This window comes from Narcine bancroftii, chromosome 3 (assembly GCF_036971445.1).
Source record: "Narcine bancroftii isolate sNarBan1 chromosome 3, sNarBan1.hap1, whole genome shotgun sequence".
In the NCBI taxonomy this organism is placed as follows: domain Eukaryota; kingdom Metazoa; phylum Chordata; class Chondrichthyes; order Torpediniformes; family Narcinidae; genus Narcine; species Narcine bancroftii.
The window spans coordinates 249,160,681-249,179,045 of NC_091471.1; the positions used below are offsets into that span (position 1 = coordinate 249,160,681).

Consider the following 18,365-nt stretch of genomic DNA (forward strand, 5'->3'; position numbering starts at 1 on the left):
GGAACTATGAGAAATACAATAAACATGAGGTTACGCATGATACAATATAATTGGTTACACAGGCTAAAAGTTAAATAAATGGGACCCAACAGTATCAGATAGATGTTTTCGCTGTAAGAAGGAAACAGGAACAACAGTACATGCAATTTGGGCATGTGAGAAAGTGGAAAAGTTTTGGGAAGATCTCAATCAGGTATTAAATAAAATCACAAAAAGCAACATACCAAAAAATCCAGCGATCTTTCTTCTAAGTAATATAAGATGAATTAGACCTCAAATTGGATGAAGCACTAAAAAGATTTATTATGATAGCCTTAGCTGTAGCAAAAAAATGTTTCATGTCAACCTGGAAATCAGAAGAGAGCCTGAGAGTTCAGCAATGGTACATGGAAATGAAAAAATGTATTCCAATGGAAAAAATAACATATAATAAAAAAATAAAGTCACATTATTTGAACAAATTTGGGAACCGTACATGGAACACAACAGAGAGGGCCTACCGCGGACCTCCACCGCCTAAAATGACAGAATGAGAAGAAGACGAAATGAACTGACCCAGTGTGTATAAGTAGATGACACCATTTTCTTGTTTATTTTCATTGTGTGATGACATTGTTTAATGGGTTTAATGTATCATATATGTTGAACGTTGAGTGGGTAGGGAGGGGAAAAAAGGGGAGAAAATCCCACTGTGTATATTCAAGAGGGAAATATTTGTGTGTATTTTGGTCAATATGGTTCATAGTGTGAAAAAATTAAAAATGTTGTCACGGTATTTGCCTTTGCCACATTTTCAGGCAGGCCATTCCAAACCCTGTGGGTGAATAAAATCACCCCACCCCAGATCCTCTCTAAACAAATAAAACAAAGGCTCCACTTGTCAACATTTGTGAATTCAGCTTCAGAAATATAATTAACGGGAACTCTGAATTAAAATGGTGACTAAGTGGCAACTGTGTCCAGCCCAAACACCACCAAGAGTTTGAACATTCATCTTAGGATGCCCAAGGCAGTGAGATGCTTTGGTTTCACCTCTGCTAAACGCTTCAGGCAATCGGTGGGTTCACAGCAAAATCTCAGGTGCAGAGTGTCAAGGGATTTTGGACAAACACTGGCCAGATCACAGGGGGTTCCCCGTCTCCTCTCCCTACTCACTCTCTTCTCTCGACCCACTTTCTTCTCCCCTTCCTCTCCCGACCCACCCTCTTCTCCCCCTCTGCTCTCCCTACCCACTCTCTTCTCTTCCTCCTCTCCCTACCCATTCTCCTCTCCCCCTCCTCTCCCTACCTACCCTCTTCTCCCCCTCTCCTCTCCCTACCCACTCTCTTCTCTTACTCCCCTCCTCTCCCTACCCACCCTCTTCTCTCCCTCCTCTCCCTACCCACTCTCTCATCTCCTCATCCTCTCTTCTCCCTCTTCCCTCCCCTCTCCCTACCCACTCTCTCCTCTCTTCTCCCTCTTCCCTCCCCTCCCTACCCACCCTCTTCCTACCCACTCTTCTCCCCCTTTCCTCTCCCTTCCCACTCTCTTCTCCCCCTCCTTTCCCTACCCACTCTTTTCTCCCCCTCCTTTCCCTACCCACTCTCCTCTTCCCTAGATCCCTTCTCCTAGCAGCCGCGTCCAGTGGGCCCGTAATTTCACGGGTCTCTCACCGGCCTTCATCCCCACTATTACACCCCCGAGACCTCCTCACACCGACCTCTTTACTCACCCGCAGCGCGCTGGCAAAGCCGCCCAACTGCGGCTGCGCGCTATGATGACCCACCCCAATGGGAATAGGAATAGGCCTGTCGGCGCCGTGTGATTGGTCCGACCCTCGGCCCAATGGGAACAGCGTATGTCACCAGCTGCTCGTCCTGTTGGATAACAGGTAGAACCCGCAGCCAATAACGTGCTCGGAAAGGAAACCCCAGCAAATCTTGCGTGCGCAGCAAAAGCCCCGTTGTCACGGGGACATTTGATCGGCTCCTCATCGGAGACGGGAAAGAGGAAGTAATGGTGGTTCCTGATCACAACCGGAAAATGGAAATAAATGCAGACAGAGCAAGTCGGCTTGAAATTGAGGGAGTGGGGGTGATGGAGGGAAGGGAGAGGGGTAGGGCTGGAGAAGTAGGGTGGAGGGTGGAAGAAAGGGGAGGGAGGGAAGAGGTAGAATGGAGGGAGTAGAGAGAGGTGAAGGGCTGTAGTAGGGAGGGAGAGGGTAGAGAGAGGTGTAGGAATGGAGGTTGGGAGTAGTAGGGATGGAGGGAAGGAGGGAGAGGGATGGGGAAGAATGGAGGGGGTAGGGATGGTGGGAGAAGGAGGGGGTAGAGAGGGGTGGGGTAGAATGGAGGGGATAGAGAGAGCAGTAGGGTTGGAGTAGTAGGGATGAAGGGGGGTAGGGAGGAAGGGGGTAGGGAGGAAGGGGGTAGGGAGGAAGGGGGTAGGGAGGGAGGGGTAGGGATGGAGGGAAGGGGATGGGGAAGAATGGAGGGGGTAGAGAGGGGTGGGGTTGGAGTAGTAGGGATGGAAAGTGGGAGGAGTAGGGAGGGAAGGGGTAGAATAGAGGGGGTAGAGAGAGGGGTAGGGATGGTGGGAGAAGGAGGGGGTAGAGAGAGGGGTGGGGTAGAATGGAGGGGGTAGAGAGAGCAGTAGGGTTGGAGTAGTAGGGATGGAAGGTGGTAAGGAGGGAGGGAGGAGTAGGGAGGGAGGGAAGGGGAAGGAGGGAGAGGGATGGGGAAGAATGGAGTGGGTAGAGAGGGGTGGGGTTGGGGTTGGAGTAGTAGGGATGCAAAGTGGGAGGAGAAGGGAGGGAAGGGGTAGAATGGAGGGGGTAGAGAGTGAGGTAGGGATGGTGGGAGAAGGAGGGGGTAGAGAGAGGGGTGGGGTAGAATGGAGGGGGTAGAGAGATGGGTGGGGTTGAATGAAGGGGGTAGAGAAAGGGGTAGGGTTGAAGTAGTAGTGATGGAAGGTGGGAGGAGTAGGGAGGGAGGGTGGGGGGAGTAGGGAGGGAGGGTGGGGGGAGTAGGGAGGGAGGGTGGGAGGAGGAGGAAGGGGAAGGAGGAGTGGAATGGAAGGCTTAGAGAGAGGGGTAGGGTTGGAGTAGTAGTGATGGAAGGTGGGAGGAGTAGGGAGGGAAGGGGTAGAGGGGTTGGGCTGGAGTAGTAGGGATGGAGGGAGGGAGGAGATGGTGGAAAGGGATGGCAATGGGGAGAGTGAAGGGATACGAGAGGGAGGGGAGGGGAGGGTAAAGGATGAAAATGAAAGAGGGTATGGAGGGATGGGGAGGGTTGTAGCTGGTATGAGGGGAGGGGAGGGTAAAGGATGAAAATGAAAGAGGGTATGGAGGGATGGGGAGGGTTGTAGCTGGTATGAGGTGAGGGGAGGGGAGGGTAAAGGATGAAAATGAAAGAGGGTATGGAGGGATGGGGAGGGTTGTAGCTGGTATGAGGTGAGGGGAGGGTGAAAGGGAGTGGAAGATGGGTAAAGTGGTTTGGAGGGTAGGAGGAGGAATGTGGGGAGAGGGGATAATGTGTGAGACAGGAGGGGAGGGTGTGTGGCGAGGAGCAGTTTGGAAGCAAATGGGCAGGGAGAATACGACTACATTGCCAGATGCTGGTATGTGGGGTGGGGAAGGAGATGATGATGGGAAGGGGAGATGTGCAGAGAATGGTGAAACAGGAGGAAGAGAGACACATTGAAGGGATGCTCTGGGGAGAGGGTGTGAATGGGGAGTGGTGCTATGGTATGAAATTTCTTCTGGGATGGAGAGAGGTGGGGGTGGGGGTGGAATCTGCTTGTGATATGCAATACGCTACTCTCGTGATGCAGGGTGATGGCAGCATCTCGTGAGAGTATCGTACAGCATACTCTCTTGCGCTTCTGGTTCAACCACACTCGCAGTATTTATATTGATAACGAGTGCAGTGTGAACCATCATGTCTACTAAAAACCCATGTGTGTCTTCTCACCATCCAGCAATTAATTTTAGTTCGATGCTCCAAATATTCTTCATGCCCAGTGTGTTTTAAGCTGTATACATTAATGGTTGTTACAATGTGGAATAAAGGTATTTAAAATTTAATCATAAAAAATAGTAGGTGCAGTTGCTTACGATGGCTTTTAATCCCATTGTAAGTTAAGGTGCACCTGTTAAACTCAGTAACAGAAATTCAAACAGCTGGTCTATCATATTTGGCAGAGATTTGTTCCAATTAAAAAGACACAATGCCTGGGAAAGAGGCACAATCTCTGAATAACAATGTTCATTATAGTTAAACCCTTGCTATCCAGCATCTAAGGGGATTGCTAGATGCCGGTTAAGTAAATTTGCTGGTTGCTGGAGACTGCGAGTTGTGTGGCTGACAGACTGACCAATAGGGGACGTCAATTTTAAATTTCTGTATTTTTTTAAAACCTATTTTCTGCAATTATTTAACGGGGATTTAACTGTATTATCATCCAATTGTAATCGTACCACCGGACTAAACAGCATTCTTCATGAAAACATAGCTAGCACGCGTATTTACGAAGAAGTTTGTGAAGGCAAGGGTAATGATAAGCAGAGAACCCAGAAATGAAAAGCTAAAAAGCTCACAAGAAGGGAGAAAATGTATTTTCATAGAAAACTTTTGTTTAATATCAAAACAAACAAGAAGAGATTCTATGGATATACAGATTGGAATGAGGCCAAAGTAGGTAAGGGATCACCAGAGAACTAGTCGGGTGAATTAATTACAGGAAAAGGTAGAAATGAATTTTTAAATTTAAATGTTAAACTTTAAATAAATATTAATTTTTTTAAAAATTGGGCATGCTGCACGGTAATAGGCCATCATCCCACAAGCTCATATCACCCAATTAATCTACAATCTCCAGTCCATATGAATGGTGGGAGGAAACCCTCACAGACAAGGGGAGAATGTACAAACTCCTTATAGACAGCACAAGATTCGAACCCCAGGCCAACACTAACCGTGCTGCCCTGAATTTTAAATTTAGACATACAGCACAGTAACAGACCATTTTGGCCCATGAGTCCGTGCTGCCCAATTTACACCCCATTAATCGGTACATTTTTGAATATTAATTTTTTTTTTCCACTGTGGAGGACAGTGCAAATATCCATGAGATAAATGGTGGGCCAATTTCAGATCACGGAGATGAAGATAAAAATCCCAATTTGAGAGAAAAAATTCTCTGGGACTTTGCTGCCCAAAGGTTTTAAATGATGATGATTTTCAGACTTGCCAAATTTAGAATCAGAATTTATTGCCAAATTTGTTATTTTGTGGCAGCATCAGAGTGCAAACATTTCTGTAAACCACATTACAAAATAAATAAAAATAAAGCAAAAGGAAAAAATAAAGTACGTCAGTGTCTGTGGTTCATTGTTCATTCAGGAATCTGATGGTGGAGGGAAGAAGCTGGCTTTGTGCCGCTGAGTGCTTGTCTTCAGGCTCTTGTATATTTTTCCCATGGTAGCAGAGTGAAAAGAGCATGGCCTGGGAGGTGGGGGTCCTTGAGGATAGTCATTGCCTCTTGTAGGCGTCCTCAGTGGAGTGAAGACCAGTACCCATGATGTCGCTGACTGAGTTAACAATGCTCTGGAGCATTTTTTCCTGTCCTGAGTGTTGGCGCCTCCATACCAGGCAGTGATGCAACCAGACAGAATACTTTCCACTGTAGAAGCTTTTGAGAGCCTTCGAAAATCTCCTCACACAACTGCTGGCAGCATTCTTCGGCTCTGAGAAGATTAAACAACAGCCAAATGTATCCTCCTTGTTCAAAATGGGAGGAAATTAGAAGGGTGAGAACTTAAGGCCAGTTTGGCAAGATGCTAGAATAAATAAAGAGGAAATAACTATTCATTTAGGAAAGCTTAATATAATAAAACCTAGTCAATATGGTATTACAAAAGGTAAATAATGCATGACAAATCTGTTTAATTGGGGCGAGCCTAGTTTTGCCATGATCATATTGAATAGTGAGCCAAGATGGGGAGACTTGTGGCCTACTCCTGCTCCCGATTTCTCGTGATTTCTTTGTTCTCGACTTTCACTTCATATTCAGTAGATTACCACAAAGGCCATTCAGCCCATCAAGTCTGCCCCACCATTCAAACATGAGCTGATCCATTTTCCCACTCAGCCCCACTGCCCGCCCTTCTCCCCATTACCTTTGATGCCCTGGCTAATCAAGAACCTATCAATCTCTGCCTTAAATACACCCAATGGCCTGGCCTCCACAACCTCCTGAGGCATCAAATTCCACAGATACACCACCCTCTGGCTAAATAAATTTCTCATATGTCTGCTGTAAGTGGACCCTGAAGTTGTGCCCTTTTGTCCTAGTCTCTCCCACCATGGGAAACAATGTTTCTACATCTCTGTCCATGACTTTCAACTTAAGAAATGTATCAATGAGATTTCCCCCCCCCCCCACTTCATTCTGCAAAATTACAAGTAGTACAGACCAAGAGCTGACAAATGTTCTCAGATTATAACCCTTCCATTCCAAGAATCATCCTTGTTAACCTCCTCAGAACCCTCTCCAACATCAGCACATCCTTTCTTAAATGAGCCCAAAACTTGCTCACAATACTTCAGATGAGGCCTTATAAAGTCTTAATGTCACACCCCTTCATAGTTTCTGCAGCCTTGTGCTAGTCAAAAGGACATTGACCTTTAACAGTTAAGTCTGTTTCTCTCTTTATGAAGAATGCCTGGCCAGATAAGTATTCCTGTGATTTTGAGTCTTTCTTTCAGAGTTCCACAGATTTCTAAACTTTTTTAGTCTCATCGTGCACTTCAGAGTAACCCTTGGCCATGAAGGTTGGACCCTCTGGGAGAGAAACTGCACAGGCCACACTGGCTTGGGATGCTTTCAGTTTCCTCTCAGTGCTGAAGCTCGAAGATTGAAATCATGAATATTCCCTTTGGATTTATCAACCCCCCCACCAATTTCATTTATTCTCAAAGACGCAACTTTAAACAAGAGCACTGAGATGAGACCACTGAAGGATTAAAAGAATCCCAAAGAGGACTTATTTTTAAAACAAAGACTTTATAAATAAGCCAAGAGGAGCAGAGGGAGGGATGGGTTGTTTTGAAGTCTGACATTTAACTGCTCGGCCTCTTGGTGTGCAGGCAGTTTCTCGTCGCCTTTTCAGCGAGGGAGCTGGTGTTCCAAAGCACCAGGAAACACATGAATTGGGGAGGTAAGTGGGACAGTGGACTGGAGTGCGTACCAGCATCAGTGGTCGTGGTACATCAGACAGTCGGAGGATCCGCTCCAGGCAGGAAGAAAGGCTGCGGTCTCTCCAGGTTTGCCTTCAGAGGAACATCAGCTTCCCGTTCAAAGTGATTGACCTGCACCTTTGATAGCAGAGCTCTGAAGAGGGAAAGCAGAGACTGGAAACTCGTCTTTGTCCCAGGTATGTACAATTCTATGTAATCTTGGGGAGTTTACAAACTGTCTTCAATATCTTACTAAGTTAATTGATGACACAGGAACAAAAGACTGTAGTAAAACTACTCTCTGGATATTTCTACTGGACTGGCAGATTTTCCAGATTATTGGATTTGCAAACCTTTAATTTTCATTTTAACAGGTTACAGAATAATAATTAATATTTCAGTGAACCTAGTAAGTTTAATTCAAAAAGGAAATCAAATCTGGAGTTTTCAGTTTGTTCATGACCTCAGCTCTGACTGGCCACACCTTCAAGTTCAAGTTGATTTATCATCCAACTGTACGTGCAACATGACGAAACAGCGTTCTCTGGTCCTCAGTGCAAAACACTGAACACACACACACACACACAAACACATACAGTCAAATGTTACATATGTACAGTACATAAATATATACAAACATTAAAATAAATAAATTTTATTGAGTCACACAGGGTTTGTATGAGCATTTCTTTTGGTCGTTTAGCATTGTCACTGCCCATGGGAGGAAACTGTTTCTCAGCCTGGTGATATCTTTTTCCTGACGGGAACAGTTGAAAGATGCTGTGTGTGGGGTTGTAGGGGGGGTCTTCATTGATATTGCAAGCCTCCTTCAGACAATGATCCCTGTTAATCACATTGATAGCGGGGGAGGGAGACCCCAGAGATCTTCAGCTGCTCTTCTGATCCTGTGAATTGACCTCTGATCTGATGCTCTACAGGACACTCTCGATAGAGCTCCTATAGGTTAACATAATGGTGGCCGGTGGCCTTGCCCGCTTCAATTTTCTCAGAAGCGTTTCACCTTCCTGACAAGTGAGGAGATGTGTGTGTCCATGATAGATCACTTCTTAAGACTCTGAGAAACTTGGTGCTCTCCACTTCCTCTACTACCGAGCTATTAATGTGCAGTGGAGGGTGGTCATCACTGACCCTTCTGAAGTCCACAATCATCTCCTTTATTTCGTCTGTGCTGAGATTCAACCCATAATCCATTCCGGTGGAGTACCTTGCCAATGTTACAGGTGGCAGACATTACATGGAAAATTCTGTTGTTAATTGGCAGCAAGTTTGGGCATTGATCTTGCATCAACAGCAGTTGCTATAAGGAGTTGGGAATGCTCTATATTGCTTTCCATCTAAAACCATCTGTGCTGGGTGCTCTCCAAGGCACCACCTGTTCTGAGGTTGCTCAGCCATAAAGAACATTAGGAGCCTAAAGCTAAGGCATGCTAATAGAACCAAGGATGAGACAGTAATATCAGGAGAAGTTGAGAGTGAAGTATAATTCTACAGTTACTGATGAATAATTTTCATCAGTGGTTCGAGGCCACAGCTGCTTTTGGAAGGGAAATTATTTAACTAGCCAACTATAGATGGTGATAACACAGGGACAAATTAATTGGAATTAATTTGGAGGATAGTGGAAGAAACCTGTGAAAAGGCAGAACTGGGCTGATCCCATTGTTGCCTTCAAGGGAACAGAAAGAGTGGGTCAGTATCAAACTCAGAGAAAGGAGTAGAGAATACACCATCCAATGCTGAATCTCACATCATTAGGAAGACCAAGACCTGGCAGGTCATGGATTGATTGAGGACAACTCACACACACAGTGGTGTGGTGCTATGTGTTAACAGCTGTTTGACCGTCTGCCTTTCACTGAGATCGGATGCCGTCATTGAGACATTAGTTATTTCCCACAGTGATGACTTCATGCAACTAACCCAGATCTGATTTAATTTGTCCCTGAATGCCGAGAGAGGAAATAAATCTATTATTTTCCAAAGACAAAGGAGCAGAAATAGGCTATTCATCTCATCGAGACTGCCCTACCATTTAATCATGAGCTGATCCATTTTCCCACAAGCCCCATTGCTCGTCCTTCTCCCCATCACCTTTGATCCCCTGGCAAGTCAAGAACCTTAAGTACACCCAATGACAGCCTCCACAACAAATTCCACAGATTTACCAGCCTCTGGCTAAAGAAAATCCTCCACATCTCTATTCTAACAGAAGCCCTTCAATCCTGAGGTTGTGCCCTCTACCACCATGGGAAACAACCTTTCTACATCTAATCCGTTCACACCTTTCAAAATGTTTCAATGAGGTATCCCCCCTCCTCCACCCCATTCTCCTAAATTCCAACAAGTCCAGGCCAAGAGCTGACAAATATTCTTCATATAACCCTTTCATTCTCAGAATTGTGAACCTCCTCTGAACACTCTCCATCAGCACATCCTTTATTTTAAATGAGGAGCCCTAAACTGCTCACAATACTCCAAGTGAGGCCTCATCAGTGCCTTATAAAGCCTCAACATCACATTCCTGCTTTCATCTGCTATTCCTCTTGAAATGAATGCTAGCATTGCAATTGCCTTCTTCACCACCAATATGCAAATCTACATTCAGGCATTACTGCACAAGGACTTCCAGATTATTTTCAATTTTCTCCCCATTTAAAAAAGTCTGCCCATTTATTTTTTCTCTACCAAAGTGCATGACCGTACACTTTACAACATTGTTTATCATTTGCCACTTCTCTATTTTCCTAATCAAAGTCCTTCTGCAGCCTCCCCATTTCCTCAACGCTACCTACTCCTCCACCTACCTTCGTATCATCTGCAAACTTGTCCAAGTCATTCATTCCATAATCCAAATCATTAACATACAACATAAAAGGATGCGCCCCAACATTGACCCCTGTGGAATACCACTAACAACTGGCACCCAGCCAGAAAAAGATCCCTGTATTCCAACTTTCTGCTTCCTGCCAATCAACCAAAGCTCTACCCACTCTCATGGAGTTTATTGTTCCAACAAATACTGTGACTTTGCGGAGGTATTACCAGTTTTGTAGATGGACACTTGCATTTGCCTCTTCTACTCTGCTTTACTTCCCTCAGGGTTGCTGCAGCACTTTCTCACGGTCATTCGCACAGGCTCGACGATGTCTTCAAAGGCAGTCACTGCAAACCACATTGCTAACACCAGGAAGGCAGTGGAACAGTTGCGGATGGAGGCTGGCATCGACAGGATTAAGGTCAGAGTCCTGCCAATTGGAGAATTTGTTAAGAACCAGTGATGGGGAAAGTCAGTGGATAATCACCTCAGGAAACTTGCCATGGACCTCTTTGATTTTCTCTCTCGTCAGGTCCTTGGTATATCAAGTTGAGAAGGGGTGGGGGAGATTGCCAAAAATGAGGGATTCTGTTAAAAAGGAGGCAGAGCAGCAGCTACAAAAGAGCAAATATTTGTCAAATGTTCAATACCAGATCATTCATTCTGGTGGATAAATGGAGAGATCATATTACATGACTGGGTAGGGCAGAGGAACAAAGGGATCTTGAATACAAATACATTAATCATTAAAAGTCAGTTGTACCGCAAGGCCATTAACAAAAACAATTTGAGCACTCGGGTTGAACCATGGAGAAGTTATGCCAAGCCTGTATAGAATCTTGATTAGGTCACACATGGATGACTATACAAATGTGGTCACCATGTTGAGTGAACAGTCATGTTGATGAACTAAGGGTGGATGTGCTGATCAAGTTATTATGTACATTTTGATCTTGGAGCACTGGACTATGTGTGTCTAATATGCTGTATGGGATTGGTTAATTGGGCAGAATCTGGGATCAGACTGTAACTCAATGAGTAAAACAGATGAAAGATTAATAATTATTAAAACAATAAAATTTATGACAAATTTGCTACGCAGAAGTGGATGTGATCGGAGTCCTTTTAATTAAATCTGTGTCACATTCTTGTTCTCGTCTCAGTAATTCGTTATCTTTTAAAAGTTTATGAGATCACATTTTGTTTCACCCAGGGATCATAAAGTTGGGTCAATATCAGACATCAACACAGGATCACCAGCCGGGGTGGGGGGGGGCAGTCTTTGTCCCACCAGAGCGGTGCTAGGGACTTCATCCGAACCTTTCTTTAAATATGTCAAGTTTACTGTCGTACAATTGCACAAGTACAACCTGTCGAAACAGTGTTCGCTGCTGCTGCTTCGTGCAAAATACGCAGACACACAACCAGAATACATAAGCAAGGCAAGTATGTGTACAATATTTGCCTTGTGAACATGAGGATGGTTAGTGGGAGCAGTTCCTTCAGTCGTTCAGCAGTATCAAAGTCTGTGGGAAGAAGCTGTTCCACAGCCTGGTGGTACCGGCTGATCCTCCTGTATCTCTTTCCTGCCAGGAGCAGCAGAAAGATGCTGTGTGCAGGATGGAAGGGGTCTTCAATGATTTTTGCACATCCTTTCAGACAACAATCCCAGTAGATCATGTTGATTGGGGGTGGGAAGTTTAGGTTCTCCAGAAACACAACACGGTTAGCACAACACTGTTACAGAGCCAGTGACCCGAATTAGAATCCGGCACTATTTATAGGTTCTTCCTATGTCTGTGTGGGTTTCATCCCACCCTTCAAAACATATAGGGATTGTAGGTTATAATTGGGTAGCACGATTTTAACATTTAAGAAGAATTTGGACAGGTACATGGATGAGAGGGGTATGGTTGGAAGTAGGTAAAATAATAGTTCAGCATGGACTAGAAGGGCCAAAGTGCCCATTTCTGTGCTGCAATGATCTATGGTTCTTTGGTGCAGACTTGTGGGCCAGAAGGGTCTGTTATTGTGCTCTATGTCTGAATTTAAATGTAATTTAAATTTAAAAGTACTATGCTCCTCAGTCACTCTCTTTGGGAGCTGGGTCCACATTCTCACCATTCAGTTAACAGGTTTCCCTGAACTTCCTAATGAATGCCTCAGTTTTGTGTTGATGTCCCTCTGTTCTGGTCTCCCCATGAGTGGAAACATCTCTTGGATTCCAGTGGCAGTTGTGTTGTTGAGGGTGAGGAGAGAAAATGTGAACATTAATCACACGATCTTGTTCACAAGATGAGAAAGCAAGAACCTGCAAGTGAGCCAGACGATTAAACCAACATGCTGGTCCCTGCAAGGAATGGTGTGAAAGGTAAAAACACGATGCTGGAGAAACTCAGCAGGACAAAGTGTTCTTATATAGCAAAGATAATTGGGAAAGGGAGTGGGTGAGGGAGGGAAGGGAGGGGGGAAAAAGGGGGAGAAAACGACACTGTATATATTTAAGAAGAAAAATGTCTGTATGTAACTTGGTCAATATGGTTTATAGTGTGAAAAATAAAATTTTTTTAAAAAAAAGCAAAAATAAAGATACTTAACCGACGTTACGACTTGAGCCTTTCATCACGGTGATCAACCTTGATGAAGGGCTCAAGCCTGAAACGTTGGTTATGTATCTTCATCTTTGCTATATAAAGGACACTGTTTGACCTGCTGAGTTTCTCCAGCATTTCTGTGTTTTTACTTCAACCAGTGTCTGCAGACTTTCGTGTTTCACTTCAGGGCATGAAAAGTTTTAGACAAGGAAAAGGTACCATTGCCTTCAGTGATACCATCAACTCTGGAGTGGGGACCAGCCTTTAACCAGCCACCCCCTCACCCAGTCTCCCTCCACCACTCACCTAATTTCTTTTCCCTTCTCTCCAGATTTCAAAAGCTGCAACTGACCTGATGAATTACTGCGAAGAACAAACAACAAAAGACCCACTGCTGAGAGGAATCCCAACCTCCGAGAATCCTTTCAAAGACAAGAAGCCTTGTACCATATTGTAGCCTCACCGACAGTCATTTACATTTCAGAATCCACCTGACATCCCTTGAAACCACAACCCGTTCCTGCGTTACCTTGAACATTTAGGCCTCCAATTCCTCGTCAGTCACTTTAGATAAAGTTGGGAAGCTGCAGGGAGAAAGGAGCATGGCAGAAGGCCAGAGAGAGCAGCAATAGCAATGAACATGGTGTAGCAACAAAGGGAAGAACCCAAATGCAAAATGATGCAACTGGCAATTGTTCTAGATGGGGGAGAAGAGTGGGAGTGACAAAGGACCATTCCGTTTTCCAATCCATCGAGGACATGAGTTAGAGACCAAGCTGGATTCTGGCATCAGTCTTGAGGGCAGGGCTGGTCAGTGAGGACCCTGGTCAGTGAGATGGCCCAGTTAGGGAGAGGGCCTGGTCAGTGAGATGGCCCAGACAGTGAGGACCCTGGTCAATGAGATGGCCCAGACAGTGAGGACCCTGGTCAATGAGATGGTCCAGACAGTGAGGACCCTGGTCAGTAAGTGCAGGTGGTAAGCAAAGAGTCTTATTGGTTTAAAGGAATAATTGCATTCACAATTGTTGGAAATTAAAGACTTTCCCAACATTTCCATTAGGCTTCAGCTTTCTGATTATTGTGACTGACAAAGTTCTGTCAGGTGATGAATGTTCCAGCACAACCCAATGCAGAAGCTCCCCATCTAGTGAACATTCAACAACCATTTAAAACTGCCTGACCCAAAAGGCATCAAAGTGTGGGAGTGAGGAGGGAGTGTCAGGGATTACAAATAATTAGTGACAGTTAATGGAAAGCATTTAATGAATTATATTCCTCTCTTTGGGTTGAATGATGGTTAAGGGGGCAGAAGGGAATGAGGAGTGAGAGTGTTTCTCAACCTTTTTCTTTCCACTCACATACCACTAAATAATCCCTAGGCCATCGGTGCTCTGTGATTAGTAAGGGTTTGCTTAAGGCAGTACATGAGTGGGAAGAGAAGGTTGAGAATCACTGCTCTTGACCCAATTGTTACTGAAATATTTTGCTGGAGAAAAACTGTCCTTGGCCCATTTCCTTTCGAGTTCTGAAACAGTGCACAAAATAAGTCAATGAGATACGATTAAAACAGTGGTTTTCAAACTTTTTCTTTCCACCCACATCCCATCTTAAGCAATCCCTTACTAATCACAGAGCACCTATGGCATAGAGATTACATGAAGTGGTATATAAGTGGAAAGAAAAAGGTTGAGAACTACTGGTGAAGACCCTCTGTCATGTTATTAAAGGGCTCCTACTATAACCAAAAAGCTTAAGAGTTTTTCACATCTAATTGAGGTGGGGTACATACAAGAGAAAACCAGTAGTTCTCAACCTTTTATTTTCCATTCACATTCCACCTTTAGTAATCCCTTACTATCTACCTAATGTATCCTCTATCAATGTTAGTAATGAATTACTTAAGGTGGAATGTGAATGGGGAAAAGGTTGAGAACCAAAGCAATAGGCAAATGAAAGATGGCATTTAATCTCCAGTGTCCTGGTCAATTCACTTTTGTGGTAAAGGAAAGGCTACCTTCAATTTATACGCAGCAAATTCACACAAACAGCAGTTATCAGATGAAGTTTTTATCGAATCCCAACCCACTGCAAGGTATTCCTTTTGTCCTGCCCTCTGCAATGGGTAGCCCCTCTTCTGTTCCCATGGTGGAAGGGCCCACCCTCAGTGCCTGCAATAGGACATGAACCCATGATCTTCTAAACCAGAGGTAACAGTAAATGTTTAGTTTAAAAAAAAGTCTGTGAGCAAGACACTGCTGAGTCATTCCTACACCCCTTGCAGGAATGGTGTGTTTTGTTCTCCATTAGAGTGGCCCAGTTGATGAGATGCATTGCAGTGAGATGGACAAGGAGAGCCAAGGATGGAACTCTGCAATTTCCATCACCTACATGATCCCACCACTAGACACATCTTCCCCTCTCCTCCTTCCATAGGGACCGCTCCCTCCGTGACTTCCTCACCACCATTCTGGGCCAAAAACAGTTCTTCCATGTGAAACAACACTTGTAAATCTGCAGGAATCATCTCCTGCATCCGATCCTCCTGTTGTGCCCTTCTCTACATCGGAGAGACTGGATGCAGACTGGGAGATTGCTCCACTGAGCATCTTCTTTCTACCTGCATCAATGATAGGGGCCATCTATTTCAATTACATGCATCACTCCCTTGCTGACATATCCGTCCCGTTCTCATGTACTGTCAATCCAAGGACACCCATAAATTGGAGGAGCAACATATGGGTACTCTTCAACTGGATGGCATTAACATCAACTTCTCTGGTTTCTGCTAGCCAACTGCGTTCCCCATCCCTCTGTCTTTCCTCTAGCTCCCCACCCCTTTCCCCTCCCCATTCTGTTGTATTCTCCATCCCTCATCCACCTATGACCTCCTGTTTGGGGGACCATTCTCCTCCTCCTGCCCCATTCCCCCTTCATTTTATTCAGGGTCCTGCCAACATTTTGCTCATTCCTTGAAGGACTCGGTCCCGAAATGTTAGTTATGTATCTTTATCTTTGCTTTATAAACTACTCTGACCTGCTGAGTTGTTTTTACATGCATGGCACTAAACAGTTTAATTTCCAAAAATACCAGACAGCATCTATAGAAAGAAAAATAGCTGACATGAAATAGTAACTGTTTTTCTCTCTAGACACTGCCTGGCTAGCTGAGAATTTCTGACATTTTCTTTATATTTCAGATTTATGTCATCTACATTCTTAAAAAAAGTTTCATCACTTTCCACATCTATTCATTACATTTTTCACCGTAGCAGGAGGTAGAACGAGAACACTTGCACAGCTTCTCCCTGTTAGTGAAACTGGACGCCCATTGCATTGGAAAAGATTTTAAATTGGCAGTCAATGACCTCACTTCCCCTAACTGAGCTTTATCTATCACAGCAGGGTTTGCAGTAAACTCCTCATGGTCTCATTACACCGCAGTCCTCCTCATTTTGCATCACTTCCAGTGACTGGTTGAGGTCTGGGAATTTAACAAGTGAAACAACAATAAAACCCATGCAGATTTAAAGAACATTTACAGTCCGTCCAGGCTCTCCATTAACAGCTGACCCCACCATTTTGTGTGTCAGCCTTCATGGGTGCAGATAAACTCCGTCGGTGCAAGCATGTACATGTAGCAGAACCACAATACCAATCGGGCAGTGGTCAGGATTAGATACCTCTCGTCCATCTCACATTGATGTGAAAAGGCCTGGAATGCAGTTGGACAACTCTTAGAATAAAAATCCTCTGAAGTATTTTAATTTACAATATGGCCTGACATTAAAGTACTTTTCTGAAAATCCAGGCACCTTCTCCTCACCCACATTCTCTGATTTTTGACCCTGTTTATGAACCCTGAGGTTTCAGCTCTGGAGTTGCTGTGGTCGTGGAAAAGGAAGAAAACAGTTGAGGTTCCATTACCCCACTGACCAGAGCACTGTTATTACCCAGTAACAGGTAATGACTCCGCGATTACACTATTACTAAATGCAGGATCATGTTATCCATTATGGAGGATGCTCAAATCTCAGTCAACAAAACCCTGCCCCTCAAGGTTTAACAGGATCCAGTGTTGGGTACATTGATCTAGTGTCATAGCCTCAGAGAAAATTAATCCTGTGCACAGATACTATCAAGTTCCAAGACCATTTCTGACAGGCTGCATTATCTGAGGAACAATGTAACCAATGTGAGATACTTCAAAGAGCAGTGTGATAGATAACACTGGACAACAATCTTTTTCAAAAAATTTGCTTCCTGAAAAAAAAATTGTGGATTATGACTAACAGCTTCAAGCTGAACAAAGATAATTTCAGATTTGCTGCATCACATAGGAAGTTGGAGAAACGTTAAATTAACTTTTATTGAATTTAGCATGTTTAATCGCATAATGCTGATGGCACATTACATTAGTTCAACTGACCTAAAAATGTTTTGCTTATTTTCATTTGTACTCAGCATCTGATGCCTCTCTAGTCACAAGATATAAGAGCAAAAGTAGGCCCATTAAGTCTGCTCCGCTATTCTAATCATGAGCTGATCCATCCTTCCACTCAGCCTCACTCCCTGGCTTTCTCCCCGTAGCTCTTGATGCCCTGACTCATCAAATACCTGTCAATTTCTGCCTTAAATACACTCAACGGCCTCGCTTCCACAGCCGCCTTTGGCAACACATTCCACAAAGTCACGACCCTCTAAAGACATTTTTCCACATGTTTTAAATGACATCCTTTTATCCTGAAGTTATGCCCTCTTGTCCTAGACTCCCCTACCATGGGAAATATCTTCACCACACCACATCTACTCTGTCTCGACATTAAGCATTTGAAATGCCTCTGAGGTCCCCCCTCATCCTTCTGTACTCCAATAAGTACAGACCAAGAGCCGACAATGTTTCCTCACATCTTAACTCTTTCATTCCTGGTATCATTCTAGTAAATCTTCTCTGAATATTCTCCAATGCCAGCACATCTTTTCTCAAAGAAGTCCAACAATAATCGGCCAGCAGGATGGATTCCAGTTGCCCTGATTCCGCTTTTACACGGTCGCAATATCCTGGTGAAACCTTTCACCATGTTTGCTGCTGACTGCAGGGAAGAAGTCCAAGTGCAAATGCAGAAAATGAATTTTACGTATTTGCGTGGTTTTGTTTGACAGGATATCACAAAAATAGATTATATTTTAAAAAAGGCACACGATAAGAACATTTTAAGGTGATGTTCATAATCTGCAGCCCAAAATCCATAAAATACACCCAAAAGTGTTCTGGAATTAAAATCCTTGTCCAGTGTTATCAGTTTCAATATTGTGCTGCTTTAGAGATTTTTTTTCAGGACAATGGACAAAATAAGTCACATTCAGATTGACTAGTTGATTCAATTATCTAAGTCAGAACCACTACTTATTCTCTGCATATATTGGAGTTGTCTACAAGGAATAACTCAGGCATTGGAATTCCATAAAGGCAACTGGGAGAACCAATGGACTGAGTGTCAGGAAAGATGTAGGATTTGCAAATATATACAAGTAGAAGGCAGACAGTTATTGTGTAAGGGCAGAGAGGGTTACATTACAAAAGCACTCACTGGAGTGTTAATTCAACTTACTGTGCTCTAGTTATAGGGGTAGAAACTCAACCCATAACTTTCTGATTCTGGCTATGCTTATGTATGAGGTATAAAGGTTTAGGGTAGTGATTCTCAACCTTTTTTCCCC

General features: G+C 44.1%; 1 protein-coding gene and 1 pseudogene across 3 annotated transcripts in view; one reads left to right on the forward strand and one right to left on the reverse strand.

Moving 5' to 3' along the window:
* dhps (deoxyhypusine synthase) overlaps nucleotides 1–10,334 on the reverse strand; it is a 39,238-nt gene extending 28,904 nt beyond the window's left edge. Inside the window, exons 1-2 of one of the 3 annotated variants that reach the window (XM_069927496.1) lie at nucleotides 10,281–10,334; nucleotides 7,229–7,371 (exon numbers count right to left, since the gene is read on the reverse strand). The gene's annotated coding sequence lies outside the window, so the exon portion shown is untranslated. Of the gene's footprint in view, nucleotides 1–1,699; nucleotides 1,752–7,228; nucleotides 7,372–10,280 lie in introns of those variants that run through there. The other 2 variants (XM_069927495.1, XM_069927497.1) reach the window with 2 other exon arrangements.
* On the forward strand, nucleotides 8,592–13,844 carry LOC138756811 (guanine nucleotide-binding protein G(I)/G(S)/G(O) subunit gamma-12-like; annotated as a pseudogene).
* The last annotated feature ends 4,521 nt before the right edge of the window (nucleotides 13,845–18,365 follow it).